The 20,977-nt window shown below is 30.9% G+C and overlaps 1 protein-coding gene across 1 annotated transcript in view; it reads right to left on the reverse strand.

Annotated features, from left to right (window-relative positions):
- Nucleotides 1-20,977, reverse strand: part of LOC145267133 (uncharacterized) — a 130,977-nt gene that overhangs the window by 57,804 nt on the left and 52,196 nt on the right. The gene's annotated exons all lie outside the window — the stretch shown is intronic.

Below are 20,977 nucleotides of genomic sequence, written 5' to 3' on the forward strand. Positions count from 1 at the left end.
GAAGTCTTAAGTAATTAGCAATTGTATTTTGAGTGTCACCCACACTGAAAATTGAATTTTCAACCTCTAGCAGTTTAACTTTTACAACTGAATTCTACTAAATACACTATCCACTACACCATGCGGACAATTCTAGTATGCATTTTAGGAACTTTAAATCTATTTCGCTTTTTTTTTTTTTTTTTCTTTTTTTTAATATACAAGTTTACCACTTATTACTATATATCACTATTTATTACTACGCCCACATTTTTTACTGCCTACTTCTTACTACAAGGACGATTATTCACTATGGATAGGCTAAATTTTACATATCACAGTGCTTGCATGCATTTAGACCAGTCGAGGATATCATGGATAAATCATCTCAAAAATGTACTACTCTACAAACCCTTAAGATACTTTCTTATTTTCCTTTAATGGATAACAGATTATACATATCACACATGCAGAAAGTTATAGCTCGTAAAAGTATTCCTATTAAAATAAAAATATTTTCTTTCAATTTGGAAGGAAACCCCAGTCAAATAGACAGCCGTGCATTAAAACCCTCTTCTGTTAAAAAAAACAAACAAAAACAAAAAAAAACAAACAAACAAACGAACATATTCCTCAATTACCAAAAGCAAATAATTGGCTAATACTCCAGTTCGAAATTAATGAACAAAGAATGTTGTGAGAGTACTAAAAACACAAAAGACATTTACACAAATTTCTCCCATTAGCAAATCAAATTTCTATCTTGAAAGGTTTTCCTTCTTTCCTAAAATATACAATTAACTCCCAATAGTATGACCAAATGCTCCCGTGCTGTGATAATCTATTGTGATTTCATCAAATTAGTGGTTAGCACATTATTTCAAATAGTTTTCCCTCACTGAACAAACATCATTCATTGATAGGCCTATTATCAAAGATAATTATATTCAGAATATAAAGAGCGGAAAATGAATTAATGCGTCCATTTCAGAACAATTTTACCAGAAGTAGCAATTTCAATTCACGATGGAATCTAATGGCAAACAAAAAATTTTATAGAATATCTTTGAAATATTTTCAAATGTAAATTTAAACCTAGAGTTATTTTAAAGTCAAAATCATAGCCGACTGATATGAACATCTGAACATTTTACAATTAAAAATTATGTTTATTTTATTCATAAAATAAGAAAATTTTTAAAATGTTTCAGAAAAAGTTTCATATTTTTAATTCAACTATAAAAAAAAAAAATCACTCTGCAACAATTCATCATAATTATGATTTGAATATCAAGAGATAAAATGATTTTTTATGATAGGAGTTTACATTCTTTTAAGGAAACACTGATCAAAGTTAATACAAAGAAAACAAAAAAACATTCAAATTTGACAATCAAAATGAAACGGCAATTTTTGAAGTTGATTCACTTTCTGTGTAATAGAGTGCGGACGTGCGTATGCAAATGCATACGTAATGTGAAATGACATTACTGTAAGGAAAAAGACTATAAAAAGGAGAAAGATCACATGAGAGAAGAGGATCACGTGAGAGACTTCACAGCCATAACAAGAAGTCACACGTATGGAAGAATGAGGGAATAAATATTATTGCACGAAAAAGGGAGTTGAGTTATTACTTGTCTTCTGCTCATTGTGAACTAGACTGCATACAACGTGTGGGTCCCATGTGTAAACGTGGTGTTTAACGTTATATCTGTTCTGATATTTTTCAAACTACTGAAACCGATTTAGCTCAGCAGAGATTTATCCACTAACATTCAAGAAAGTATATTTAGATGGCAAGGTTAACGAGACTGCCCAACAATTTTGCTATCTTAGTGATAACATGGAAGATCTAGTGTCAGTGTGATAGCAAGAGTTAGGAGTGAATGCCATTACTAACCAGCAAAACATTACTGTTGTTGAACAAAGCAAGAGTCTATCAGGTATGTGCATGCGATGTGATGATGTGAAGTGAAACCTGGCCAATGAAGGTTGAGGTCATGCGTTGCATGGATAGAAATGATATGAGACTGATATAATGGATGTATAATGCAAGTCTTAAAGACTGGCTTAGATCTGATCCCAAAGGAAGATTTATTCTGAACATTATAGGGAGTTGTGTACAGAACCGGAGATTTTGTTTATTTGATCACATTGAAAGAACAGATGAGAATTCTTTGATTAGTAGATGTAGAACCATTAAAAGAAGCATTAAAGATGGCATGATCATTTGGCAGAGGAAAACATGGGAAAAAGAGATACTCATGGATTTGAAAGAAAGAGGGCTAAAATGAAGATCTGAGATGGGGTAGTTTGAAAGTGAATTCTTAAAAGCCATCCAACACATGCCAGCATGTAAAATAGATGTGAAAACAAATGTAAAGATGATAATGAATCTAAATTTGTTCAGCGCCATTAATTATATTATTCTAAACAATATTTTATTCAGATTTTAAAATTTCAAGTATTACAGGTCAAACGATAAAAGAGTTGCCATAGAAAAGACATGATTCCATTTCCATTTGATAAAAATCGATTTTCTGTTTTTGTTGCAGACCATCTACTAGTTGGTAAGAGCGATAGGAGCCTTTTATCATGTCTGAAAGTGATACAATGTTCAACGAGTGAGATTGGAGGTGCACCACTATACAACTCATGCTCTCTGCCGATCTAAATTATGATAACAGGACCATGGCCAGTACCCTCAAAATGCAAATCTGGACAATTCAACACTTGAGGGCATAGCTCAATGAAGTTATGGTCTTTAGTGTGGTTTCAAGTGAGTACCACATCATACCATCTCACATCTTCGAAGTCAGCTTTAAAGTAAACACCAAAGTGTACCTGGATGTGCTGAAAAGTGTAGTGATCCCCTGGTGCAATCCCGTGGCCACTAGCAGACTCTGGGTGTGACAGAAAGGCTCTGTGCCGGCCCACGAGTCTAAAGAGACTCAGGCTTGGCTTCAGAAGGAGTGCCACGACTTTGTACTTTTCTCTGACTGCCCACGCCCTCCTTCCCCGACCTGAACCCGCTGGACTACTTCGTTTGATCATACATGACCTCCCACAACAACAAAGCCAGCCTGATAGCCACTATCTGCCAATGCTTGTGGAAAAGGTATGCTCCCAGTTCCGGACCCGTATCAAGGTAGTAATTGAGGCTGAAAGTGGTTACATTGAGTAGATGTCAGATTTACTACATAATCAATTTACCTGAATTGATTTTTTCAATAAAAGTTTTAAAATAAAGCTGTAGTGTTGTTTTCTTTAGGGTGACACTTTTATCGTTCTACCCTGTATTGATTGGAGAATTTCAAGTGTAGTTAATGTTTTAAAACAAATGTTTGTTACTTAGAATAGAAGTTGAAACCAAAAATGGTGCATTTGAATAAAGAAATGTTCACATCTTATGAAGCAGAATATATGTATGATATTTATTTTAGTGAAACTTGTTTTGAATTGAAGAAAAGAAAACAATTTTTCATATGTAATGTTCAGAATTTATGATTAATTTTAATTTCTTTAAAATTCCTATGAATATTTTAAAAATAAATAGATTCACTTAAGTTAATGTTTTATTCTAACCAAGTATGCTACAATACTTTGAACACTAGCGTAATACATTCACCCAACACTAGTAATTAGTTAAAACGATCAACTGTTAATTTAACAAATACAAAAATCTATAAAACAGAAATGTCTAAATATCTTTATGCTAGTTGAATCATTATCAAGATATCAAATAGACAGACGTGGGGGTAAATGTCTTCATTCAGTCTTGAGAGACAATGGATATGGCCTATAAGAGTGCCCAAGAGTGGAGTCTATAGTGAAACAAAGGTTAGACAATCTCTAACTGCACCTCTCCTCACCTGGTGGCAAGAAGTCCTGGAAACAATGCCAGGATAAGCAGAGAAAGCCTGGTATTATTTTTCTTTTTCTTTCAATATCAGTTACACAAGCAAGGCTTAGAAGTGCTGTTTATTCTATTTAGTTCATAGCTGGAGGGAGGATATAAGATGAAGTGATGCAGAACACTTGATAGTGAGCTCGGCATGCCGAGTTAGTTCTGTCTGTATTTGTAACATTTACACTACACCGTTAAAGAGATACAAATATTTTTGGTTGGAATGAGTCACAATAGATTTACAGTTCTTGTTAATAATCATAATAAATAAATAAAACAAAAAACTCCCAAAATATTTCATAAAACAATAAAACTTTAAATTGTATTTGAGTGTGACTGGCTGAGTGAGCGTTCCAGTGACTTATTACAAAGATTTCATCTTGAACCATGCCCTAGCACACACAGGTAAATCTTAACTGGAAAATATTTTTAAAATCAATAAACTAAATTTTTCAAGCTGTTACACTAATGACACACAAAATCTTCATGTTAACAAAGTTGTAGTCACTTCTCGTTTTTTTTTTTAATTATATTTTTCTTTTACTAATAATCGATTATTTATTAAAATAAAAAAAATGCAATAGTATAAAATAAAGTAACATTTTTGAAATCCCAATCAAAAATTATTATATTTTATGAAATTAGATCTACCAGAATGCATTTCAGCTTATTACAGTGTTTTTGAACTTCTAACTTGATCAATTTTGTTTCAGTAATTCTCCATCTCGTATTTCTCTCTCTCTCTCTCTCTCTCATATGTATATATATTATATAATGGTTGTATAGTTTTAGTTTCGTAGATGTAAATCCACTGAAACTCGTGTTTATCAAAAAGTGCTCGGTGAATGAACAGAGCGTGTTTATAGGCCAGTATGGTCAGTGAAAATAATCTGAAATAACATGGTGATATGAAGTGTTTAATGACAAAAAGTCTCTTTGCCAAAAGATAAGTGTTGGGACGATTAATTGGAATCGTAAACATTGGAACATTTAGGGGAATTGGAAAAATTTGTGCCTATTTTCCGATGTCAAAAACGATTCTTTTGTCTTTTTATTTTATTTTATTTTGCTTAAAGCAAAATCTTCCACTATTGGTAGTAATGTCAAAATAAATATTTATTGATTTTAAACTACTAGTAAAACTAAAATCTATAGATCACCCCTCACAAATGTATTTTTACATCTGAGAAAATATCTGCACTTTTAACATTTGGGTTTTTATGGTAATTAGGGAAAAATAACTATAGTTAAATATGTAGAGATTTATAAAGAATCGGAATCGTATTGGAATCAGCAAAAATTCTGGAATTGTATATTTATTTTCTGTGTCGCGCTTACATTCGAGTCATTTGATTGTTATGGACTTCCATTTCTTCTAATAAATAATTTTACATATATATATATATATATATATAAGTTTTGGTCTAAGTTGATACCCCAAAGTCATATGAATATATTTTTTATTTTTGAAATCGCAACATTATAATATATATATATATATATATATATATAATTGATAGAACATTAACTTGTTAATAATATATACAAAATCTGCAAGAATTAAAATATCATTTAAGCGTACTTTACGACCGGGCTACGCTGGGCGTCCTTGCTAGCTTAGATTAATTCTTTTGCAGTTTTAACAAAAGAGCTACAATTATATCAGAGCGTCTCCATTTACGCTGAACATCTACAGAATGCCAACATCAATGTATTAGATATGAATAAGTCCCCTGTGGAATTTCCACAGGTCTCGCTGGTAGATCAATAATAAAATAGTGATTCAAAACACTTTACCAATCTTAAACTGACTAACCTGTAGATAATCCCACCTCTTTTCACCTCTACTTTCATTTCTTCCTACATTTACATTGGTTCGTTTTAATTCCTCTCTTCTTCAACAAAATTACAAAGAAAATCTTTAGTATAAAGGGAATAAATTTTGAGTTTTGTCTTGAGAACGACATTTGACTTGACGACGTGGTCTCTTTGAAAATGGACACTACAGAAACATGTATGCACATACATAGACAATAATGTTATGTGTGTGTGTGTGTGTGTGTGTAAATTCCAAACTATGTTTGCATTGAATAACCGAGTTAGCAACAGAGCAGAAGCTATTCAATTATTTTTCAAAACATTCTCCAATAAATTATTTATCAAAACATTTTTTTGAATAAATTTTTGTTCAATTGTTTTTGTTCTTTGTTATTTCTAAACAATTTATTTCACACAAAGTGATTTTGTTTTTCTCACTCAACTTTGTTATGTTGGACATCAAATCGTTGTAAAATTGTCAGACAAGGGGAATATATGAAGATATCAATGTGAAGAGGGATTGCTACTTTTCTGAAACTTATGCATGGTTTTACAATCTTATCACACAGACATAGGGTTAGTAGTAAGCATTTGTTTAATTTGTTTAAAACGCTACAATAGCTCGGAAGTGGGCGATCATTTTACATAAAATGTATATACGAAACTAATCGCCTATTCTAACTTCTAAAATAATTGTGTTTTTTTTTTTACGTCTTTCTAAATTTTTCAGCATGTTCCCATGTAATAGTCTAAAGAAAGTAGAATCTCGTTTTCTTTGGTGATGAGGATGATTCAACAGATTTACCCCCCCCCCCAAAAAAAACACAAAACACAAGCTTCCTGTTACAATCTTATTTGAAGTTCAAGAAAATGTTACATCATATTAATAGGCAATACAAAATCGCAAATAACAAAAAATAAATTGCTCCAGTCAAGAAAATTCGAAAGTATCCTTTACCTAGTAATAAGCCTACATTCATCCTTTATATATATATATATTACACACACACACACACACACACACACACACAAGCAGGGTGCCCGGTATTGCCCAGTCATAAAATAGGCTTAAATATGATCTTTTAGTTTATGCAGATTTCATATTTATTATTATAGAGCTAAGTCTCTAATGATTGATTGTATTATATTGTACCTAATATATAGTAGTGATTTAAAAAGTTAAAAAAAAATAACTTAAGTGCCATTAGTTAGAATCGAAACCAAAATATTTAGCGCTCAAGCTTTAGTTGTTACCATTTGAGCCATCATGAGATGGATAAGAAATAGTTAAAAATGAACCAACTTTAACGTATAAATATATCTATTTACATATACATAAAAGAGCGCTCAAGTCTACTTATGGCTACGAAGTTCCAACTTTTTTCAATTTTGACCGTATAGCAGCTATTTTATTACTGTCTAAAAACCCATCTAAAAATGGTGCACAAAAAATGCAATCATTACCTGAACATTGTGTTTTGGAAGAGATGCACTTTAATAAAGGGAGACAGACAGAGAGTTTTATCAATTAGATTAAGGCAAATGTTTGTTTGTGTGTATGTTTAGCTAAAACTTGAAAAATACAGAAGCACCCACAATGTTGGTATTTATTTATTTTTTATAAATCGGCATAATCCCATATCTATAATATCTAAAATTAAAAAATAAATAAATATTCATTACTTGGGGTTCAAATGGCCATTTTTATTATTTAATGTTATCAAGATATAAACACATCTTTTAAATGTTATCTAAAGGGAAGTAACTGATTTTTTTTTTTTCAAAGTTATTTCTCTTATACCTACTCGAGTTATGTTTGTGTGTACCTGCCTAAAGAGAGGAATGGGCTGGGCGAAAAGGAGGTGGAAAGAGAGGCAGTGAGAGTTATAGAAGTTATGTTATACTTCCCCCCCCGGGCAATGCTGGGTAAATCTGTTAGTATATGTATTGGAAAGAAAGAGACTTTTAATAATAAATAAAGATGGACAAAGGAGTATTGGTTAATTTAAAAAAAAAAATAATAATAATAAAGCTACAGGGAAAAGGAAAATGAGTAAAATCTTTGGCAGAATAATAAATTTTAGAAATTAAAATGAGAAGCAAGAGATATGTAGGCAGACAAGAGCAAAAGAAAAATGAATTGAAATCAAAAGAGAAAAAAAAAACCTTGTGCCTCAGGGTTGTTTATTCTCTATTCTACTTTTAGAATTTCTTTAAGTTCTGTTATCACTTCTCTGATCTAGACTTAGAATGAGTCTTATCTTTTAATTTTATTAGACTATTTTGACTTTTTATGTGAAAATATTGAAGATATTGTAAAGATATGAGGGAAGATTTTCTGGATTGTATTTAAGTACTTAAATCTTTTTTTCTTCACTGTTAATTTAAAAAAAATATCTTCCAATATATTGGCAGCCAGTTCAATGATTTTTTTTTATAAAAAAAAACAGACATACAATTCAACAATAAGAAAAAGGAATAAAGGTAGCAACAAATACTTGTCATAAAAATTGTGTTCATTTCATTCATCATTTATTGAAAATTATTATAGCAGACTCGTGTTACGAGTCCTGTGATTGGATGAAAAACAACCAATCATAGGCCACTATTTATAACATCTGCTGCACACCACGTGAGCGGTGTTTTTCGAACGTCCAGCTTCTTTCTTCCTCATTCGACTGAGGAAATGCAGAAACTGCTGCCTTCGTCCTGTGTGAATTTTATGTACATAGACGACCTTGAAGCCACTTATTGAAAGTCTTGACTCTACATGGCTCTCACTAAGACATGGTGTAGGAGAGATGTTAAAACATAACCGGAAGTTTAGTCCACTAAAATACTATTTTTTGCCTTTTCTTCTCATCCTCCCTTCCTTTTTATGCTATATAAAATCTTGATATAACTATATTGTTGTTGTTTGTTCTTTCTTGCCATGTCACTTATTTTGTAAGTCTTGTTTTACTATACATTGGATCAGAAATTTCATTCCTTATTTGAACAGGTAAAAATCACTATATATTTTCAATCCCTTCATAATATTCTTCATGTCATTTAATTGACAATCCATCCATCTCGTCAATACTTATCCTCAAGTGGCTTTTTCCCTAGATGACTTGTGAATAAACAAAAAAAACTAAAATAATACTATTAAATTAAAAACACAAAAATACTTTTAAAAATTGCAATAATTTTAATTTGTGATTATATTTATTGATTTATATAATTCAAAATAAAAATGCCCATGCTCAGTCGTCTCTTAAGATGTCAAAACATGAAAGTTTTATTTTCAGATAAGGAAATATTTTTTGAATTATATAAAAATATGGATTTGATTTTTATAATTAAAAATATAAAAAGGAATGCCACTGACCTTATATGATTGAAAGTTTGCTCTTTCATATCTTGAAGTTAAATATATTTTAAAGAAAAACAGTATTATTGTTTTTGGATTTCTTAAATTTCTAATAACATCTCAAAAGTGCCAATATTATCTCCATATCTAATATTTTGGACCAAAGTACCGTAAGGTATGCAACAACAGATTCCACATACAAATTTATTATGTTTGGACTATTAGCCATTATCTTATGTAACTTTAGAACGCCATTTTAGGCACATTTAGTTGTTATAATAAAATCCTACATTTCATCCTAGAAGCCACATCACAATCGCAACCATTTTTAGAGGAAGTAGTTACTATTTTTCCCTCTAAATAAGTTCTACCACTCACAGTCATCACTGAGAGATATTCTGCACTTTGGATAGATATGGGGTTTCACCCTTTGTAACTGGACCATAAACTCATTGACATAATATTTCCCTTTGCTATTACAATAATAATAAAGTCTCCCCAGACTAATTCTGCTTCTTCTGATTAGAGAAGTTCTGGCCATTCCTATATTCCGGATTTTTTTTGGAGGGGGGGGGTAAATTTGTACATTATGTCCACTGCCACAATTTCCTTGACTACTTTTGCAGGTTTTTGACTATGCTGATTAAGAAAATCTAATTCAAATTTTGTGGAGACTAGTACTTATAGAGATGTAAAGACCTGTATTATGCATTGTAATTCAGTAGCTACTAGGTTTGTACACACGCACAATAAACAAAGCTACTTCTCTCCTACCGACACTACCACCCAACAAATTTTTTTTCTTTTAGCATTTGTGGGTGGGTATGCTGACAACGATTATCAGGGTTAAATTGGAGGGGAATTATTTTTCCACACCCCCCCCAATAAAAAAGGAGGGGTTGTCTGCTACGAAAGCAGTTCTTAACATGGGGATGTTAGGTGTCTATTCATGACAATACTCAAAGAAATGACAAAAAAAAAAAAAAAATCGTAATTGTTTTGTTTTACATGTTAAAAAAAGACAACAAAACTGGAATTTACTTTAATACTATTGGTGGAAGAATTGAAAAGAGGAAGAATTGAACAACAAATGGAAACAGGACACAACTACAACTGATGTTCATCACTCTAAAAAGTCGATATACAGTGAGAATCCCTAGCCGCTAAAACTTGTTTTTACTTTTCATTATTATTCTAATGGATCATTTTTCATACTTTTATTAATTCATACTAATTCGCGCATTCCCTTAATTGCTTTTTTTTTTTTTTTTTTAAATTCAAACAGTACCTGCATGTTATCGCCCCAAAACCATCACTAATCGCCAGTAAAAGCCAGATTTCATTTCGGCTATGGCCGCAGGGACAGCAGTGGCCACCAACAACAACCATAGTTTACTTTTTTGCAAGGGGGAGGGCAAACTTCCATTGGGCAATGTTGGTTTACGAGTCCTATTAGTTTTATTATATTTTTATATTTAATTGTAACAACGTTACATTTTGAACCAAATCCACACTGATTTTTTTAGTTGAAACTGTTTATGTTAGTTAGTGCCATTTATTAAATAAATGGCTATTTATTCGATGGGATAATCAAAAAGACAATTCACAAAGAGAAAAATGAAACTCCAATAAGATTCGAACCTATGGCAACAAAATGGAGTAATCATTAAATGATATTGCTATAAATTGCTTAGGCAACAAGCTGTTATAATAGTATAGCACTATAAATAAACTTCTTTTATTTACTGTTCTACTTTATTTACTTTTCCATTTCTCCTTTCTCTTTCAACCTTCAATAATCTTGTTTGTAATAGCATCTCAGATGAAAAAAAGATTGTTTTTCTTGTCTTACATATCTGAAGAAGGTATTATATATCAACATTTTAAAAGTCACTATTTTGAATTGAAAGCTAACATTGTTCGAGGAATGGTTGCTATGACGGCAGATAAGGTTCATATTTTATGATGCTCTAATACAAACCAAATATAGCTAAACATTGCTCCCAGAAAACGGCTATTTAAATGATAGATTTATTAATTTCTTTTCTATGGGCATTTTTCTCTATAAAATGAATTTGATAAATTTCTACTAATTAAGCTAATGTCAAAATATTGCAATGTAAAATTATTGCAAGTAATTATGACATTACTCATATTCAACAAATGCCTTCCTGAAATAATTGCATGTTAATTATACTGAATACTAGTTGTAATACCCATTCCATGAGTTTTTAATGGAGAGACACCTTAGATTGTTTAGTGCAAGTGGTCAAACTGATTCAATAGAAAGCATACTGCAAAATGTGAAAATAAAGCTGCTAGGTTTAATTATTGAAATGTAATTAGCAGATAAATATAAGTGGAAACTTATAATGGCATAAATCTTAGATCTAGGAATTTTACTTGAAATGACATTTACTCAGAGTGGCTCCATCCATCATCATGGTGTCCTTCACAAAGATCGACCAATTTTGAAGTCAATGACTGGGTTATCTCTAGCGACTCTCTGTTCCAAAGACAAACTCTGTAAACATGGAGAACAACAGGTTGGGTTTTCATCAACCCGGATTTTTGTTGTTAACCACATCAGTGTTTCTAACGTTGTAGGGTTGTTGAGGCAATTGCTTCCTGGATGAAGCATACTGGTCTACAGCAAAAGGCATGGCCAAGTCAGCACAGATATCTCATGAGGATAGGGCTTCACGTTGCAAGTGAAACTGTTGCATTTGCAACTAGAAATAATAAAACGCTTATCTTTTGGCGATTGTATTTTTTTTTTTTTTTTTTTTTTCCCCACACAATCTCCCAAATGCATTGCCAAGTGAAAAATGTGTTTCAGGCTTATTTTTATTTATTTTTTTAAATAAAACGAACAAAGTCAAATTATTTAAACAAGAAACGGCTTAATAGAACAATATATTCATTTAATTTCATTTCAGGCCGATTTAAAAACAAACGACCCGGATGTAAGTGTGACACAGAAAATAACACACACGCTATCGTATTAATATATAGATTCAATGTCAAGATTCTTTCCAACTCCAAAAAACCTTTACAATGATGATTTTTAGAGGTTTTTGTGGGCGCTGTAAACAAATATAACATGTAGAACATTTAAAAGTGGCGCAGAGAAATAGTTTTCATGATATGAAGAAATTACTTTTTCAAAATGCACTTGGAAATTACTTTTCTATATAAATTTAACATAAAATTAGCACCCACTTTCTGGCCACCTAGTGATAATTTTTTTTTTAGGATGGGAGGGGGGATAACTGAAAACATTTTTTGGTAAATTTTTACTTACTTTCCACCTTAACAATCGTCTTTAAAATTACGACTTTTAAAGGTTTTAAAGGGTATGCTAAAAACAAATACCGCATTCAAATTTGGTGCAAACAAGTAGTTTTCTGGATATTAAGTAATGTAATTCTTTAGAAATGGGCACTACTGATAACATAAGAAACTGCATTGCTTAATATCTGAAAAACTATTTGTTTGTGCCAAATTTAGAAAAAAAATAAAAATAAAAATAATTAAGTGGCCAGAAAGTAGGTGCTCATTTTGCGTTAAAGTTATATAGAAAAGTGATTCCCACTTTTTGAAAAAGTTATTTCTTCCTATCGAGAGGTGCTGGACTGAAAGATTAAGTGAATGTCACTTACAATGATTTTATTATTTGTATTGAACTATGTAGCACAATATTACTGTATTAGTATTTATAAATATATCTCATCTGTGTCAGTGACACACAGTATGGTTTCCGTTCTGCTAGATCTACAGCAGATGTGCTTACAGTTATATCTCATAGGATTAGCAAATCTCTCGACAGAGGCAACCTTTCTAGGGCAATTGCTCTTGACATATCAAAGGCCTTTGATAGGGTATGGCATAAAGGTTTACTTCACAAGATCTCCAGCTATGGTATAGCTGGAAATGTCTTCTCAATTATTAAATCATTTCTCTCTGATAGGTTCATAAGAGTAGTAGTTGATGGGTAAAAATCAGAAGCTCACAGTATAAATGCTGGAGTCCCTCAGGGGTCCATCCTGGGCCCAACTCTTTTCCTGATCTACATTAATGATCTTCCAAATCACATCCTTACATCATTCGTAGACATTTTTGCTGATGACACTACCATCTATGGTAGCACATCTAAGACAGTAAACAACCAAGTTCTCTCCGATTCTCTCTCCTCTGATCTTGATCACATTGTATAATGGGGAAAGGAGTGGTTGGTTACTTTTAATGTATCCAAAACCAAGCTTCTATCTTTACATCATCAACGTTCTGATCCCCATCTGGCATCAATTAAAATGAATGGCTCTCGTCTTGGGGAGGCCTCAAGTTCTGACAGGCTTCTGGGCTTGACCTTTACTCCTGATCTTAAATGGAATACATACATCAAATCTGTTGCCAAGGCCGCTGGAAAAATGGTCGGATCCTTCTATCGATCCAGTAGATATCTCACTGCTGATGCAATTCTCTATATAAGAGCCAGATACGTCCAAGGATGGAATACAGTTGCCACATATGGGCAGGAGCTGCTAGAAAAGACTTGTCCTGCCTTGATAGGGTTCAAAATAGACTTCGTGGCCTGGTGGGAGATGTCCTTTTCTCTTCTCTGCAACCTCTATCTCACAGAAGAGATGTTGCGAGTTTGTCTCTGCTTTATCGTTATTTTCATGGAAAGTGTTCAACTGAGCTTCAATCTATGGTCGCCCCTCGCCAAACTTTCACACGAAACACTAGACTAGCTGAAAACACTATCAATAATTTTCCCCACTCTTTATCTGTACCTAAACCTAAACATAGATTCCATGATCAAAGCTTCTTTCTTAGAACTGCACGCCTGTGGAATTGTCTTCCGTTTTCCTGCTTTCCAGCTGTCTATAATATGGTTGTCTTCAAGTCCAACGTGTACAAGTTTCTGATGAGCCGTTCCACTTAAGTTAACAAATTTACCGAACTTCCATTATTATCGATTACTATATTGTCCTTTTGACTACTCTACACTCCTTAACCCTTATCAAGGCCGATAGGCCACTCGAGGATAAGTGGTGACGCCTATGTAAAAGAAAAAAAACGTTTAATATTTAAAATACAATAGGCACTATTTGCATGGAAATGTTAATAAAGTCATATTTGCTGCATGCTATTGGTTTTTCTGTTCAAAAAAACTCATTTTTCATGCTAATCCAGAAAAATATCAGCTTTATCAAAACATTTGTTGATGAAATATATTTTCTATTCCATGGAATTTTCACGGATCCTGCTAGTATTCTAATATTCAAGTACAGAAATGTTCTCTTTATTGCCCATGAATATTCTTATATTTATCATTGCGATTATCTTAACCCAATTCTTTTTCCCCAATTTTTACAATTTAAAAAAAAAAAAAAAAAAAAAAAATTCTTGATCAGAACTTAAACTTTTGTTCATTTCATTTTCTCATTACATGGATGCCATGTTTTTTCAATGATCGTTTAAATCTAGTTATTGTTGTTTTAAGTTTCCTCAATAGAAAACAATCTCAATTTTTAAATAAGGATTATATATATATCAAAACTTATAAAAGGTGGGGCATCAGGATTTTGAGTGATTATGACGTGCATGATTTATATATATATAACACTTGAAGCATCTATCGTTCCCCGTAAGTGCACAATGAACAAGGCATGAAAAAAAAAAAAAATAACTAAGTTAGCCCCAAAATTCCCCAGGGGACGTCAAACCTTGGTGAAAATGAACAAACGGTGCAGTTCTTAGTCCTTAACATGTGTAAATTTGAGTTCTGCACCATGCAAAAAAAGAAATGACTAAGTCCATCATTTGCCCCCTACCCCCCATTTAGGCCCAAAAGTCCTCAAGGCCATAACATATTTAAATTTGGGTTCAGTACCATGCAAAACTGCTACATAGACATACACAGATAATTTTGGACAAATATGGTAAAATAGTCCCAAAAATGGAGTATTTTTATAGGCTCTAAAAGAGCCCCTAGGGTACACCCAAGAGTTATCACGAAGTATAGACAAACAAAATTATATAGAAATCAGTTAGTTACAACTTTGCAGAAATTTTTATAAAAATCCAAGTATCAATTTTCTTTAATAATACAAAACTGTCAATTTTAGCCATTTTAATCCAAAAAGCACCCCTAGAGGGGACAACTGGAGAATTCCTGGAAAATCCATTCTATTACATTTTTACTCATATCATGTTTAATGTTTGCGCAAAATTTTAAAAAGTTCCAAGGCTTGGTTATTGAGAAAAGTGCGGACAGACGACCAGACGAACGGACAAAAAAAAGATTAGCAGTCACTGATCTTAGTTGGATGATTTTCCCAGAAATGAAAAACATTTCTATGTAACTTACTTGCCATAAGCATTTTAATACTACCAACATTACATGTGTATGTTAAATGATTAGACGACTTGATTATTGCTTTCAAATAAGAATAGAGGTCTTTTAAAAGAAGAAAGAAATGCACCCTTTTTTTCACCTCTAATATAGGTTACTAATTTGATATTCTGTACACAAACCGAAATACATTTCTTGGTGGGAAGTAAATACTCTTATAAAGAAGCAGTGAATAGAAAAATGTACATTGTTAAAGAAACATATTGAATTATTGATTTGTCACGTGGAGAATTGATAACAAAAGAATGCAGATAATTTCACAGGCAGAAAATGTATAGAATAACATAAAAAATAAATAAAAGCAGGCGACTCATTTGTAACCAAATTAACAAAGTCCACGTTTTGAAAGAAGATGGATCTGAAAGTGAGACAACCGAACAGAGTAAATGATTTATCCTAAAAAAACAAAAAAACAAACACTAGCAAGATAACCCGGCGTTGCCCGGGACCGAATAAGCAATACTAGGTTTTTATCCCCCCCCCACATACACACGTGACACCATATTGCTTTTGAAATTGTTAATTTTATGTGTTAACTTATTTAAGTTTACAGTTTAACTCAGCATTTCCTGGTAATGCATATACTTGAAATTTGAAAGGGAAGAGCAACCCTGTCACCATACCTCCCTTAGAAGGGCACTAAGAGATTCCAGCACAATTCAATTGTCTTATCCGGAAATATTACATATAAATACACTTTCTATATTGAACACAGACACACTGACATATACAAAGTGATTGGATAGTAACTTCTTATATTTGAAATTTCTTACAAGAAATGAAGATGGAGTGAAAGTTGTGAAGCTGCTCCTTTTTTATTTTATTTTATTTTTTTTTTTGCTTTAGTGCTCACGTTTCATGAGTGACATTTTTGATGGAAAAAAATATGCAGTTTTCTAGGTAAGTTTTCAGTTGGAGGTATGTAGGTATTTTAAATCCCCTTATAGTATTCATCATTCTTCTTTCTATCTATCTTGTCAACCCTAATCTTCAAATGGGTTTTTAGTCTCAACTCAGTGAAAAAAAAAAAAAAAAAAGAACTTGTGAAATCAGTAAATGCACTTGCCAGATGTTTTGGAAAGCTAGTGTTAAATGTTGGTATCTATATTGAGCTCCAAATAAAACTTTGCGCTATAATTTACTTTCTTATAGACATTTCTTGTAAGAATTATATTTCAGTAATAAATGCACTCAATAATCGGGAGTTGCTTTGCATCAACCTGTAGACATCAGGTGTATGTGTGAGGGATAAAAAAACAAACAAAAAAACAAACAAACAAACGAAACGAACCAAAAAATACAAAAACACTCTTTCAAAACCTGTTGACTACCGATTCTTCACATTTCTATCTATTATATAAAAGGAACTTTGTGCATGTTCATTCCCTATGGATTCGAAAATAGCTGGGACGATTTTTATAAAATTTAACACAAAGGCACTTTATGTGCCTGGCAGTGTTCTAAGATAGGTTTTGTATCGGAATGTCTTTGCCGTACAGCCATCATCACTGCACAAGCAGTAAAGCCAGACATAAATTTAACAGTGGGTTCTTTGATATGACAAGTATGTGTTCAAAATGAAGGTTTCTGTTTAGAACACAAAGCATGATACTTGACTTTTGGATTTTAAATTTTAATTCACGCCATTATATATAAAAATTATTTTATAAAATCAACAGTAGGTTCTCTACAGTGTAATGCAGACTACAATGTGTTGTGGACTAAATCATTGCAGGGAGGCATGTGAAGCTTCTTCCCGATGTATAGTGATGGGTCCCCAATTAGAACAGGTAATCAATTGATTTGATTGAAAAATAGTTGATTTCATTGATAATAAAAATATGGGAGTGTGAAACATTTGTTGATTATCATTCAATCACAGGCAATATCGGGTCTCCCTGCTAGTCTAAATATAAACTAGCAACTGTACCCAATAGTGCAAACATTAAATAAGAATGTGCAACAGTTCCATGAGTAAAAATCTTTTCTTTTTTTTTTATAGACAATCTATTGTGTAGTGATTAGTATGTGGTTCAGTTGGCTAAGACAGGCATAATGAAACCTGCATATAAATACATGAGGTGACTTTTACATTTCTGTGCATGCACAACTTTCAACCATTTCTCTGTTCAAACTAGTTCATGCATAAATGATCAGTTCCAACTGAAATATAGATATAATACGTCAAATCTGACTCATCTCTAATCATTCCTTAGATTGGAAACAAGCCCGAAAGACAAGTTAAGACCTCAATTACATTTCTATTCTAAACTATGCCTGCCGAACCAACTTGCCTTGTTTTCTATTCTGATGTTCTTGTTCTGTTTCATAACACTTGAAGTTGACTTTAATGTAGAGAAAATGTTAATATTTTATTTGGAACCTGATGAACCAAATTTCTTTTTCATTTCAAGCCAGCTCAGTCAAATAAGTACAGACACAGCCTCATTCTACAAAGCTACTATCTCCAATCTCTGGCATTCAACTCACAACAACGCTTACTCTACAGATGCATTATTAACGCTATTCTCATATTACAAATGTCAATTCTAGTTGAGTTTGTGATATAAACAGCAAATCAATAAAAAGTTGGATTCTTTGGACTACTGTTCTCATCTTGAGTGTCATTTTCAGGTTTCGATCATGTAACATTCAACCTTCTTCAGGTGGCACAGAGTACTTGGAAAAAATCAATTATAAAACTGAAGGTTGAAGGTTCAATTCTGAGTGTAGACAACTGAAAAATACAATTACAAATTACTTAGGATCTCTATCCAGTCATGGCTGACAGAATGAGAGCATGCTACCCCCGTGAAGTAAATAAAAGGTTCCAATCGAAATTCCATTCAGATTCTCAGGTTCAACAGAAACATTCCAGAGTTTGACAAGGTACACCTTAAGGTCGGAGGTTATATCGACTGAAACGTTGTGAAAATGACACTCAAGGTGAGAACAGTAGTCCGATGAATCCAAATAATATTAATAACTAATCCTCATCTCAAAATTTCAGAAAAGGAAACAAATGTTACTATTTTAGTTCAGTATATTTAACATCCAACCAATGTTGGATATATCTGCTAGTAAACAATATTATTCAAAATAAATTTTTTTGACAATTAAAAAAAAAAAAAAAAAAAAAAAAAAAAACATTCTATTAATTTTTTTATGTATATTCGTAATAGCTACAATATAACCATCTCAAACATTTGTCAGAAACCGTCCTCATAAGTAATCAAATTTTATTCATTTCTATTCATTATTTTCAATCCTATCATAATATTATTAATCATTCAACTGTCAGTTTATCCATTCTGTTAATCTGTATATTAATATGAAAGCTTGTGTTATTTTGTGTCACGCTTACATCTTTTTTCTTCCGAGTAACTGTCGTTTAATTGTTATGACCTTCCATTTCTTGCAATAAATAATTTTACTAAGGATTCTTCATAAGTTTTGGTTTCGGTTATAGCTGAATGAACTCAAGTTATATGGATATATACTTTTTCTATTTTTGTAAATCACAACTTCATAATATATAAGGCTCTAAAGAAAATTAACTATAATAATATATACGAAATCTGCATCAATCAAAATATCATATTTAGGTGGATTTTACGACCTGCTAGCTTAGATAAACACTTTTGCAGTTTTAACAAAAGAGCTACAATAATATTTTTGGTCAAGATCAAAGTGTAGTATCTGTTCTTCAGATGCTGCACTTCCATTTCTTGTTCTCTTTCGGTGGAGCATTAGTCCTCCACGACTGAGACAATTTTTTTATTTTTGTACCTTTTCTCCACGTTAAAAAAACGACCCTGGTGTCTAACTCTGTCCCGTGGGGAGGCATAGTAAATAGGTACAATAATATTAGCGTGTCTCCATTTATGCTTAACATCCACAGCATTCCAATATCAATGTTACATATGAAAGAGTCCACTATGGAATTTCCACAAGTCCCACTAATCGTTATAACTTTTGGCCTTAAGTGATGACTCATCAAAAAAATTTTTTTATAAAGTTCAAATGAAAGAAATTTTTTATAAAGTTCAAATGAAAGAAATTTTTTATAAAGTTCAAATGAAAGAAATTTTTTATAAAGTTCAAATGAAAGAAATTTTTTATAAAGTTCAAATGAAAGAAATTTTTTATAAAGTTCAAATGAAAGAAATTTTTTATAAAGTTCAAATGAAAGAAATTTTTTATAAAGTTCAAATGAAAGAAATTTTTTATAAAGTTCAAATGAAAGAAATTTTTTATAAAGTTCAAATGAAAGAAATTTTTTATAAAGTTCAAATGAAAGAAATTTTTTATAAAGTTCAAATGAAAGAAATTTTTTATAAAGTTCAAATGAAAGAAATTTTTTATAAAGTTCAAATGAAAGAAATTTTTTATAAAGTTCAAATGAAAGAAATTTTTTATAAAGTTCAAATGAAAGAAATTTTTTATAAAGTTCAAATGAAAGAAATTTTTTATAAAGTTCAAATGAAAGAAATTTTTTATAAAGTTCAAATGAAAGAAATTTTTTATAAAGTTCAAATGAAAGAAATTTTTTATAAAGTTCAAATGAAAGAAATTTTTTATAAAGTTCAAATGAAAGAAATTTTTTATAAAGTTCAAATGAAAGAAATTTTTTATAAAGTTCAAATGAAAGAAATTTTTTATAAAGTTCAAATGAAAGAAATTTTTTATAAAGTTCAAATGAAAGAAATTTTTTATAAAGTTCAAATGAAAGAAATTTTTTATAAAGTTCAAATGAAAGAAATTTTTTATAAAGTTCAAATGAAAGAAATTTTTTATAAAGTTCAAATGAAAGAAATTTTTTATAAAGTTCAAATGAAAGAAATTTTTTATAAAGTTCAAATGAAAGAAATTTTTTATAAAGTTCAAATGAAAGAAATTTTTTATAAAGTTCAAATGAAAGAAATTTTTTATAAAGTTCAAATGAAAGAAATTTTTTTATAAAGTTCAAATGAAAGAAATTTTTTTATAAAGTTCAAATGAAAGAAATTTTTTTATAAAGTTCAAATGAAAGAAATTTTTTTATAAAGTTCAAATGAAAGAAATTTTTTTATAAAGTTCAAATGAAAGAAATTTTTTTATAAAGTTCAAATGAAAGAAATTTTTTTATAAAGTTCAAATGAAAGAAATTTTTTTATAAAGTTCAAATGAAAGAAATTTTTTTATAAAGTTCAAATGAAAGAAATTTTTTTATAAAGTTCGAATGAAAGAAATTTTTTTATAAAGTTCGAATGAAAGAAATTTTTTTATAAAGTTCGAAAGAAAAGAATTTTTTTATAAAGTTCAAATGAAAGAAATTTTTTATAAAGTTCAAATGAAAGAAATTTTTTATAAAGTTCAAATGAAAGAAATTTTTTATAAAGTTCAAATGAAAGAAATTTTTTATAAAGTTCAAATGAAAGAAATTTTTTATAAAGTTCAAATGAAAGAAATTTTTTATAAAGTTCAAATGAAAGAAATTTTTTATAAAGTTCAAATG

Source organism: Euprymna scolopes, chromosome 4 (assembly GCF_053919585.1).
Source record: "Euprymna scolopes isolate OS-2025 chromosome 4, ASM5391958v1, whole genome shotgun sequence".
In the NCBI taxonomy this organism is placed as follows: domain Eukaryota; kingdom Metazoa; phylum Mollusca; class Cephalopoda; order Sepiida; family Sepiolidae; genus Euprymna; species Euprymna scolopes.